The following is a 12,120-nucleotide window of genomic DNA, read 5'->3' as shown; positions in this document are numbered from 1 at the left end:
GAAAGTGGGGGTTTCTTTATCGAACTCCCCCAGCTTACCCAGCTAGCAATATACGTGACACGAAGTAAAGGCGTAGGAAGTGATTTCAGGATGGGGAAGTAAATGATGAAAATGGGGGTGGGCTTTGTGGCACAGCGGGTAAACTGCCGCTTGGGACTCACGCATCCCATACTGGAGTGCTGGATGAAGTCCTGGCTGCTCACCTTCCCGCTAAAGCACCCTGGAGGCTGCGGGTGGTTTCTGCCACCCACGTGGGAGACCTGCATGGAGTTCCAGCCTCCTGGTTTCAGCCAGTGGGGGCATTTAGGTAGCAAACCAGCAGTTGGAGGACCTCTGTTTATCTCTCTCTGCCTGTCACTCTGCCTTTTATGTAGATGAAAATAAACATTAAAAAATGAAGAGAATTAAACTCAATGAAATAATAGTATTAAGTATATACTTTATATATTAAATAATAAGTAAATACATAAATCATTCATTCACTCAAAAAATACAATGGAACATCTGATAGGATGACCCAGACTGTGATCTAGGCTCTGGGCATATGTGATGAAAATCAACAATGAAGATGCTTGTTCTCTAGTAGGGGAGACTGACAAGGAAGAGTGACCAACGAATAATAAAATGCCATGTTGTCACTAAAGGCTACAGAGAAAAATAAAACGGAGTTATGGAATGGCTTGGGGAATGGCGATTTTAAGTAAAATGGTAAGAGTAAGGGCTGTTTGAGGACAGCACTGAACAGAGATGTGAGCAGTGGGAAGAGGGCAGGTGGTCAGCAGGGCACTGCACACCTCCAGACTCTCCATCCACATTGCTCCATGGACTTGCAAGTTCTTTGTCAGGTTACATCCATTTAAGACTGCCTACTCTGTTTTAAAGCTTTATTTGATTACAAATCGTTCTTTGGTATCCAGTGGTGATTGTTTCTGGGACAACTCTAGGATATTAAACCCCAGAGATGTTTGAGTCTCTTAAGTCAGTCCTCTGTACACATCAAATGTACCATCTTAACTGTTGAAAGTATGCAATTCAGTAATATTAGGTAATTCACACTGTTGCCCAATCATCTCCACAATGCATCCTCATTAGCCCTAACTGAAATGAATCTAAGAGGCAACAATATGAGTACTCTTATTATTCCCTTTTTGCAAACAGATAGAGATGGATCAGTCAGCTACTACGTGGTGATGCTTTATGTTCCTGCAAAGGGGGAACAGACTTGGATGTCTACACTGATGCCACTACAAGGAAGAAGGGATGAGAGATATAATACATACATAATCAGGATGTCCATACCTGAGGCTCCCAAGCAGGTCAAAAAAATTGTCTCGAGAGCAGCTGCAGAGGTGACTGGCTTTGGCTTTAAATGTGGTCAGTGGGTGGAAGGGGACAGACAGGGGCAGGGAGCGACACTGGGGTAAGGGTTTTCGGGGACACACCAGGACTTTCAGGGTCTGAACTTTCCCAGGGAAGGCTCACCAGCTTTTCTTACTGGCTTGTCTATATGTGAGGCAAAAGGGGAAGAGGGACAGTGGGGATGGAAAGCTGTCATCAAATACCTATAAAAAATGGAATTGGGCTCTCGATGACACAAGTTTCAATTCATCTAAAGCATTTGCAAAGCAGGAGCGAGAAAGGGAAGATCCTAAAAGTTTCCAGAGAGAAATAGGTCACATACACACCAGCAACCTGGAAAGCAAGTTGAGGCCCACTGAGTGTGAGAATGAAGGAGTTCATCTGAGTCAAACTGGGGAAGGCCCCCAGCAAACACTATTCTGTTTGCCCAGGATAGGTGCTCCAAAATGCAGCCAAGCGATTGGAATGCACAAACAGAAAAAGGAGGAACAAGTTACAATTACAAGTTAACAAAGGACAGCACTAGCTGCTGAGTGGTTCTTGTCTGCATCCTGTGATGCATTTGGCAGAAATAGCAATAAGGAGATCATGTGCTTTTCTTGAGTTATTGAAGGGAATGTGTGCTTCACTTATTTACTGCCCAAACGGTGTCAGCTAGTCAGCAAGATTAACCAATACTTCAGGGTCTTGTGTGACTAAGGTATCAGATCTCATTTTCCCCCAGGCTAGTGATTTTTAGAGAGCCTGAATCTTATCTGGCTTTAAATTCCTTTGTCAAAACAAATCAGGGATCAGAAGAAAATCAGACTCTCTATAGACAACTTAAGACTCAAACCAACGTAATAACACCTTCAAAATTCTGAGGGGTAATTATTTCAAAACCAGACATCCACATCCAGCCACACTATCAATTAAGTCTGAGGGTGGAATAAAGCACTTTCCTACAAGAAAGGTCTCAAGAAATTTTCCTCTCAGGTACCCTTTATCAGGAACTCCTAGAGAATGTGCATCACATGAGGTGGAGTATATGTTTTGAACTTTCTGTATACGAATATGTGTCACATCTTAAATGCCTGGCTGGGGGAAAACTCCCCCCTCCAGGAGCCAGCAAATTCGTAAGAGATTGAAGAGGGCTCAGCTGGGAGCAGGCCTTTCCTGTGTGGAGTAATCAGTCTGTGGCTGTACTTTCTCTACCTGACCTACAGGAGAGACGCAGGTCTCCTGCTTCAATCATCCTAGGGCCACGAACCAGGTAACTAGAGGCCACCTCCACAGCCTGTAGCCTTCTCAAAGTCATTCAGCTTTACCCACAGTTATCTGAACTGCTTGCCCTGTCCTGCCTTTCCCGAAAGCCCCAGTTAGGCTTGTAGACTTTCCCTGGTTCCTGTTTGCTGCCACTTGGCTAACATGTGGCATTTCCCCTGTGACCCTGAGTGGCATGTGGTGACCCCCTTCTCCAGGACCCCTGAGTGTGATCAACTTTGTTTTTCTGATCCTCTCCTGAGTCTCCTCTTGTGGCCGCACCTGACTGACTGTCTCACAGAAACACAAATCAACTGTCACCATGAGAAAGTAAATCAAGACACGAAAGGTATATAATTAACGCAAGGAGGAAGCTCAAAAAGAGAGAATGAAAGGATAAGACCTGGGTGGCAGGCCTAGCGAACAATCTGTCTGCAGTGGAGGGGAGAACTCAGAGGGCTTTGGCAGTGATGTCCTCCAGGAAAAATGTAAGTGATGCCACCTATAGGAGGATCCTTCAAAAAGTTCATGGAAAATGAAATTAAAATATGTTTATTTTGATCAAAAAACTTTGAAATCCGGCCGGCGCCGCGGCTCACTAGGCTAATCCTCCGCCTAGCGGCGCCGGCACACCGGGTTCTAGTCCCGGTCGGGGCGCCGGATTCTGTCCCGGTTGCCCCTCTTCCAGGCCAGCCCTCTGCTGTGGCCAGGGAGTGCAGTGGAGGATGGCCCAGGTGCTTGGGCCCTGCACCCCATGGGAGACCAGGAAAAGCACCTGGCTCCTGGCTCCTGCCATCGGATCAGCGCAGTGCGCCGGCCGCAGCGCGCCGGCCGCGGCGGCCATTGGAGGGTGAACCAACGGCAAAAGGAAGACCTTTCTCTCTGTCTCTCTCTCTCACTGTCCACTCTGCCTGTCAAAAAAATTAAAAAAAAAAAAATTAAAAAAAAAAAAACTTTGAAATCCATGCATAGTTTTTTTAATAATCCACTCTTTCCATGAACTGTTTTTTAAGATTTATTCGTTTATTTGAAAGAGTTACAGAGAACGAGAGAGAGACACACACAGAGAGATAGAGAGAGAGAGAGAGATCTTCCATCCACTGGTTCACTCCCCAGATGGCTGTAATGCCCAGAGCAGAGTCAGGCTGAACCCAGGAGCTTCACTAGGGTCTTCCATGTGGGTGGCAGGGGCCCAAAGACTTGGGGCATCTTCTACTGCTTTTCCCAGGCCATTAGCAGAGAGCTGGATCAGAAGTGGAATAGCTGGGACTTGAACCAGTGTCCACCTGGGATGCAATTTGCATTATCAGTCTTATGAAATCTACTGATTTTATAAACCACATGTAGGTATTACTTTAGTGAAACACATTTAATTAGAGAACTCCAAGATGTGACTATGGTATGACCCTGTTTATGGTGTTTGTGTTTGCAGCGTTCTCCCTGCTGGTATTCACTCTCATGTTTCCAGCTCCCTGACCTTGTTTTAGGATCCTGTTACTTGCCTCTGGCTCCCTGCATGATGGCTAGGTTTGGCTCAGTTACCAGGGCTTTAACACCCTTCCTTGGACAAAGATTTAGTATGTTTCCCCCAAGTGCAAGTCCTGGGACTCTGGGTGGCTCCACTGTCAAAAGGGAGCTAGACAGAACTTAACTGGCTTTGTTAGGTTTGAAGCATAGTTTATGGGCAAAGCACTCTTTCCCACATTTATGTGGCCTGAAATTCAAAGGCAGAGATCAGAATCAAAAGCAAAAATGTAGATAATATACCAGGCAGTTACACTAAGGGGGAATGCAGAGAGAGGAGTCAGGTGGTAGAGGCAACGTGGGATGAGTGGAAAGGGAAAACTCCAGGAATAAGAGGTGGCAGATGGCACTGGGATGGGCCTTGGTGGGGTGATACTGGATGGGCCATACTAAGGTTTGGGTCCTGGTCCTGTCATTAAGACCATTAACAAGGGGCCAGCGCTGTGGCGCAGTGGGTTAATGCCATGGCCTGAAGCGCCGGCATCCCATATAGGCGCCGGTGCGAGACCCGGTTGTTCCACATCCAATCCAGCTCTCTGCTGTGGCCTGGGAAAGCAGTAAAGATGGCCCAAGTCCTTAGGCCCCGGCACCCACGTGGGAGACCCAGAAGAAGTTCCTGGCTCCTGGCTTCGGATCAGCTCAGCTCTGGCCGTTGCGGCCAATTGGGGAGTGAACCAGGGATGGAAGACCTCTCTCTCTGCCTCTCTTCTCTCTGTGTAACTCTAGCTTTCAAATAAATAAATAAATCTAAAAAAAAAAAGACCATTAACAAATCCTCCATTATTTTTTCTGGATTCATGGTGGGTGGCACTCTTGTTCCTTTTGAAGTTAGGCATGCAAATATGATATGTTTCTGCTGATGAATTGTGGATAGAAGTTTGTGTCATTTCTGGATAGGTATTTTCAAAAGCTTACATACTATATGCCACACCTTTTTCCTATCATAGCAATCACGTTGCAGGAGTGAGATGGAGCGTTTATCTGCCTGAGTCTCCTAAGTAACTACAATGAGTAGAACCCCTGCTGACCCAAGTTGAACATACATATGAAAAGAGTGCCACGCTATTGTATTAAGACCCAGAGATCTTGGGCCCTAGTCTACAATGCCTGATACAGTTCACAAAGCATCAGAGCAATGAACATAAGGCAAAGCCCTCAAGGATTCAAGACACAAAAACCAAATTCCACTCAAGAATCCAAAATGCAGGAATAGAGCATCAAATGATAGCAAGGACAAAAGTCAAGAGCCAAGAAAAACCGGATTCGTGTGAGAACAGTTTGGAGGTAAAACTCAAAGAAGGCTAATTAATTCCTAGGAAAGGAACCAAGTTAAAGTGAGCAACATTTATCCTTCTTATTCTCTCAGTCCCAGTCCACAGGCTGGTCTGCTGGGCTTGAAGGTTCAATGTCACAGGGGCACAAAAGCATTGAGGCATCATTACTACAGAGTTTGTAGAGCTTCAGGTTGGTAGTATAGGGAGATGTAGGAACATACGTAAGGCGCTCTGATTTGAGAGGGAGCAAACTGCTGAACACATAACCTGCAATGGTGAGGAGTGCTACAAAGACACAATGATGTATGTCAGTGACAAATTCTCACTGAACTTTTGGGTGAGATGCAGCATTTGGTCATCACTGTGTGTGGTGGGCAGTATTCAGTTGGGCAAGGAAGTGGCTTCCTCACCTGGAAGGAAAACTTGGGAACAGGCAAGATGTCAAATGACTGAATTTTCCATGGAGAAAGATCTGATTACTAAATTGGCTGTGGAGATGTGGGTGGGGGCTAATATGGAAACTGTCCTTATTAGAAGATTGGGTCAGAAACATTCAAAGCAACACTGAGAGTTGATAATGATGCATGGTTTCCTTAGACTTTCCAGGCACTCATCTGGTGTGGAAGTCTCAGGTAGCAGTAATGTACAAGGAAGTATTTTTTTTTTAAATATACAAGAACTTTATTTTTAAAACTTTAAATTAGCAACAGTTAGAGGGGAATCTTCTTTAACTTGAGCTTTTTTTCTACATTTGAAAAGTATCTCATCTTTGTTAAACTTTCCTTGGCCTTTTCAAAGTCATCTCTGACAATGGATTCAATCTCTTTCATGGCAGCTTCACTTTGAGCTTCTGCGAGTTTTTCATTGATTTCCATTATTTCCATGAGGAATTGCTTGTCCATGTCATAATCTGCCCCTTCAGGAATCTCTACTCCATGGAGCTTTAGCTGAGACCTCTGGCTGAAGAAATCTGGGTGGACAAGATGCTGTAGCTCCTGATCCCTGCGCTGGAGCTCCGTGGTATCAACTCTGAAGGAGCGGTTGCAATCCATGAGGCTGAACGTAGTCTCAAGCTCGGTCAGGTGGCTGCAGCGTGCGGTACTGTGGGCAGAAGAACCCGTCCCCCAGCCCAGGGCGCCCCCGGACGCCGCAGTTCCAATAACCGGGCGAATTACTTCTCCCCTACGATGCGGCATTGCAGCTTAACAGTCCTCTTCCGGGGACCCCTGCCGGCCACAACTCCCGGGACCTCCAGCTCCACATCTGGCCCGTGGGAAAAAGCCAGGAAGTAATTTTTGATTCTGACCTTTGGTGACCATATTCAAGGTAGATAGAACGGTCAGACAGCATGGTGACAGAGCACCGACTTGTATACATGTCCCCTGGGTTTTAAGGAAAGCGTTTCCCTTGAGAGTTTCCGCTGCTGAGAGTATATGAAATTGAACTCTCAGAACATTAAAGAGGCAGCCTGCCTGGTGTGATCGAGTTGCTCGGAACGTGGCAGTTGTTACAGGCTAGGATGGGTTGTGTGTCCTAGCCTCAGGTACCAGGCCTCAGGAAACAGAGCCTCGAAGCTGGAATTTCCATTCTCTGGGATAACAGTTGACTTCAACAAAGGTCAGCTTCTGTGAGAAATTGACACGGGCGTTCTGTTAACAGACCTGAAGTCTTTCTGGGATATAGTTGCCCCCATAGCTTTTCTATAAGCTAAGAGTCCAGAGAATATAAAATGTCAGATGGCCTCAGACAGGATCAGGGCAGAGAGAAACAAAGCCTGCAGCTCTAGGTTATAGAGCAACTTCTGGGGACCTAACAAATCACCTTGCTTTCTAAATGAGTCAGCTAATGGTGTGGTCATGGCTGAAAACGAGTGAATGAGCCACTGGTTACATCCGTTGCTCCCCAAATATGATGACGAACTCTGTTGATGCCTTGGCAGTACTCACAGGAACACTTTACTTTAAAAGGTCACTGGGGTCTGGCTGGGGAATTGGTGTTATGGTTTGTGAGAGGCATCTCGGCTTCAGAACAGGCAGTCTAGTGTCTTGGCTGGATCTCAGGCTGGGCACAAGTCCAGGTGGACACTTGTACGAGGAAGAAGAATTATGATGAAGGGCTGGCAGTGTGGCGCAGTGGAGTAAAGCCCTGGCCTGAAGCATTGGCATCTCATATGGGTGCCGGTTCTAGTCCTGGCTGCTCCACTTCCGATCCTGCTCTCTGCTATGGCCTAAGAAAGCAGTAGAAGCTGGCCCAAGTCCTTGGGCCCCTGCACCCACGTGGGAGACCCAGAAGAAGCTCCTGGCTCCTGGCTTCAGATCGGCACAGTTCTGGCCGATGCGGCCATCTGGGGAGTGAACCAGCGGATGGAAGACCTCTGTCTCTACTTCTCTCTGTAACTCTTTTAAATAAATAAAGTATATATATATATTTTTTTTAAAGAAGAGTTATGATGGGATAACCCCTCAACTCTGTGTAAGTGGTGTGTGTCTGGAACCCCAGGCACTGGAATGCTAGGGAGTTGATACCCTGGGGCCAAAATAAGGCTGATAGGAGGTAGGTATGCATCCTTCAGCAAATGTTTTGGTATTGGCCTCTAGGTAAGAGAGACCAAGGCCCTCAGACAGTGTGGGCAACATGTGACTGATAAACTAGTACTGGATCACTGCCTCCACAACAGCTGAAATAAGTGGTCTTCCTAGTTACTTCCTCCTTTACTGCTGCCTATTCCCACCATTTCAATCTCAGCAAAATTGTTTTTTCTTCTCAAACTTTTTTTTTTTTTTTTAAGGAAAGTAGGTCCAGATAACCACAGGCTTTGTATTGCTAAGTTGAGTATGCAAGGATCTATAGTCCTTCTACATCCATCTCCACACAGTGCTTCACTCTTCCTTTAAAGAAATACAGTAGGTGGGCTTTTCACCAAGATGGCGCCGAAGGCGAAGAAGGAAGCTCCTGCCCCTCCTAAAGTCGAAGCCAAAAGGAAGGCCTTGAAGGCCAAGAAGGCAGTGCTGAAAGGCATCCGCAGACACAAGAAGATCCGCACGTCCCCCACCTTCCGGCGGCCCAAGACACTACGCCTCCGACGGCAGCCCAAATACCCTCGGAAGAGCGCCCCCAGGAGAAACAAGCTTGACCACTATGCCATCATCAAGTTCCCCCTGACCACGGAGTCGGCCGTGAAGAAGATAGAAGACAACAACACACTGGTGTTCATTGTGGATGTCAAGGCCAACAAGCACCAGATCAAACAAGCTGTGAAGAAACTCTATGACATTGATGTGGCCAAAGTCAACACCCTGATCAGCCCTGACGGAGAGAAGAAGGCGTGTGTGCGGCGGCTCCGGACTATGATGCTCTGGACGTTGCCAACAAAATTGGGATCATCTGAACGGAGTCCAGCTGGCTAATTCTAAATATATGTTTTTTCACCATAAAAAAAAAAAAGAAATACAGTAGGTGAGTGTTTGGCCTAGCTGTTAAGATGCCAGCATTCCATACTGGAGTGCTTGGGTTCTAGTACCAGCTTCCTGCTAATGCACATCCTGGGAGGCAGTAGGTAATGGCTCAAGTAGTTAGGTCTCTGCCTGGATTGAATTCCCCCTCTCATCTTCAGCCTGGTCCGGCTGCAGCTGTTACAGTCATTTGGGAAGTGAACCAGCAGATGAGAACTCAGCCTCGGTATTTGTTTCTCAAAAACAAACAGAAAAGAAATATTGAACATATTCTTTAAATATCACTGCATCGATTTAATGGAACATCAAATTTTTTTTTTATAAAGACTCATTTTTATTTTTTTGAAAGACAGTAGTCTGGTGCCACGGCTCACTAGGCTAATCCTCTGCCTTGCGGCGCCGGCACACCAGGTTCTAGTCCCGGTTGGGGCGCCGGATTCTGTCCCGGTTGCCCCCCTTCCAGACCAGCTCTCTGCTGTGGCCAGGGAGTGCAGTGGAGGATGGCCCAAGTGCTTGGGCCCTGCACCCGCATGGGAGACCAGGAGAAGTACCTGGCTCCTGCCATCGGATCAGCGCAGTGCGCCGGCCGCAGCGCGCCAGCCGCGGCGGCCATTGGAGGGTGAACCAACGGCAAAGGAAGACTTTTCTCTCTGTCTCTCTCTCTCTCTCTCTCACTGTCCACTCTGCCTGTCAAAAAAAAGAAAAAAAAAAAGAAAAACAAAGAGGAGCTAAAAGCGAAGGTGGGGGGAAGAGCCCTCCTGGCCACAGGTGGAATTAAGAAATCTGGTGAAAAGTAAGCTGTTCCTGTGTCTGAAGTGATGATCCCTTGATGGCATTCCTAGCTAACCATCCCGATTCCCAGCCATAACATCTTCTACCACCCGTAGTTAGAATGAAGTGTTTAGAGTTAAGTGTTATCTTGGAGCCTGTTGTACTTTTACAAATAAGCTTCAGTAAAAAGGGGGAAAACCCCACTGTACAGTAGCTCACTGTCTCTCAGTTGTTTTCACTCAGCCATTCTCAGCTGTGAATTTAAAATAAACTCAGCTGAGAATCCTTCCAGAGTCTGCTCTTTGGGCTTTGCTCTCCAACTTTCTATCACCTGGAATTAAACCACCTCATTGGAAAGACAAAAAAAAAAAAAAAAAAAAGTAATAATAATAAAAGGCATTGGGGTGATTATTTTTTCTTTCAAGTACTTGTATCTGTTATGTGGCCTTCATAATTTTTTGTCACACTTCTAGTTATGTCTTCATGACTGCATGACTATCTGATTTATTCACCAGTAAAGCTGCCACCTCTGTATAATTTTTCAGAATTCTTGATTTTTCTACCCTACATGTACATACCTAACACATATTTGTTTATGGATGAACTTTAAAGATTCATGTCATGAATACATTTGCCAAGGCCATAAACCCCACTACTACTATCAAAGTTATCCTTTGCAAACTATTATTTTTCTACAGTAGCTTCTTTTGCTTTGAAAGCAAAGCTCAGACACAAATTTACAAGGATCTGAAAAGCCCCATTATTCTCTGGGAACCAAAATTCTAAGAATACCTTTAGGTTCCAAATTTAACCCTCCTGTAATGGAAAATCCAGTGCTGACCTCTCCTGCTGAGATGGTGGTTTCTGATTGCACAACAACGTGTTCCCTTTCCAGGGATGCAGAAGCCTAAACACTCTTGAGATTCTCTCTCCCCACTAGAAACACAGACTGTTCATTTAGCAATTAGAGCTGTCAGCACAGCAAGCTGGAAAGACAGGGGGAGTAGCATCTGTCCCTGGGCAGGAAGCCCTTGGCACAACCAGGACTTCAGGGCCTGAGGGAACAGGTAGGCCAGTGGCTCTAATTTGTCATTTCCCCAGCACTTGCTTATTTACATCATGTATCCTGGCAAATGACAGCTATACTAATCTCACCTATTTGGTGGACAGGAAAGTTGTGTGGGAAGTATGAGAAAGAAGTAAGAACAGGAATGGTCTGTCTGTGGGTCTCCAAGGACTTGGACCCAAGTGATGCTGCCTCATCCACCCATCACTCATTCACCATCCACCTAACGACGATCTTTTCTATACTAGCTGCCAAGCTTGGTGCTGTGTAATGACTGGTGCGGATGACGTGGTTCTCACCCTTAAAGGGTACCCAGTGAGTGGGAAAGACTAAAATATAGACAATAGCCACAAAGGGTTTCAGACTCTGCGGGGCATGAGGAGCATATACAATTAGGAAAGGGGTGGGTCTCCATAGTTTCTACCTGCCCTTTTCCCAAAGGAGCCAAATTCCCTAACCATTTCAATGTGCTGATTCTTCCCAAGCTGCTGCTTTGAGGCTTTCCATCATCTGACCAGGAAATCTTGAAATGCTTCAGATTTTTATGGTATATTCCACCTTGTACATTATATTTTGCCTGTAAGACATGCTGAGCCTATGGTAGCTATTTTAGGTGTTCCATGTATATAAATATTGCATCTCAAGATAAGTACCTTGGGACTGGTGCTATGGGATAGGGAGTAAAGGCACTGACTACAGTACCAGCATCCCATATGGGCTCCAGTTCATGATCCACCTGCTCCAAGGCCAATCCAGCTCTCTGCTGTGGCCTGGGAGAACAGTAGATGATGGCTCAAGTTCTTGGGCCCCTGCGGTCACATGAGAATTCCCAGAGGAGGTTCTTGGCTCCTGGCTTCCGATTGGCGCAGCTCCAGCAATTGTGGCCATCTGGGGAATGAACCAATGGACGGAAGATCTCTGTCTCTCTCTGCCTCTGCCTCTCTGTAACCCTGCCTTTCAAGTAATAAGTAAATGAATCTTTTAAAATTTTAAAAAAAGATAAGTTCCTTGATTGTGATTACCCTGTACTTTACTTTTTAAAAAATTTTATTTATTTTCTATTTGAGAGAGAGAGAGAGACAGAGAGAGAGAGAGAATCTCCCATCCACTGTCCAAATGCCTGTAACAGGTGGGTCTGGGCCAGACTGAAGCTGGGAGCTGTACTCTCAGTCTGGGTCTCTTATGTGGTGGCAGGGACTAAGTGCTTGAACCTTCGTCTGCTGCTTTCCAAGTTGGTCATTAGCATGAGACTGGAGCTGGTACTTGAACTGGAGCTGGCACTCTGATATGGGATGAAGGTGTCCAGAGCAGGGTTTTAACTGCTGAGCCAAATGCCTGCCCCAGCGTAAGTGCCTTCTTAATCTAACAGGCACATAATTATTTTCCAACCAGTCAGTAACTTTGCTGGCTTCTTCAAGCAAATGTGGCTTTA

General features: G+C 46.0%; 1 protein-coding gene and 2 pseudogenes across 2 annotated transcripts in view; 1 reads left to right on the top strand and 2 right to left on the bottom strand.

Moving 5' to 3' along the window:
• The window catches only part of PAIP2B (poly(A) binding protein interacting protein 2B), an 86,944-nt gene that overhangs the window by 47,427 nt on the left and 27,397 nt on the right, over window positions 1-12,120 (bottom strand). The window lies entirely within an intron of this gene.
• LOC149128066 (iron-sulfur cluster co-chaperone protein HscB pseudogene) lies at window positions 5,998-6,734 on the bottom strand (annotated as a pseudogene).
• LOC138848736 (large ribosomal subunit protein uL23 pseudogene) lies at window positions 8,175-9,818 on the top strand (annotated as a pseudogene). Its single transcript, XR_016230294.1, has one exon. The product of XR_016230294.1 is annotated as a large ribosomal subunit protein uL23 pseudogene (transcript).

The sequence above is a fragment of the Oryctolagus cuniculus genome, chromosome 2, assembly GCF_051225735.1.
Source record: "Oryctolagus cuniculus isolate XC-2025 breed Fujian yellow rabbit chromosome 2, ASM5122573v1, whole genome shotgun sequence".
Classification (NCBI taxonomy): Eukaryota; Metazoa; Chordata; class Mammalia; order Lagomorpha; family Leporidae; genus Oryctolagus; species Oryctolagus cuniculus.
Note: the sequence above shows the minus strand (reverse complement) of the source record. Positions and strands in the feature narration are given on the sequence as shown.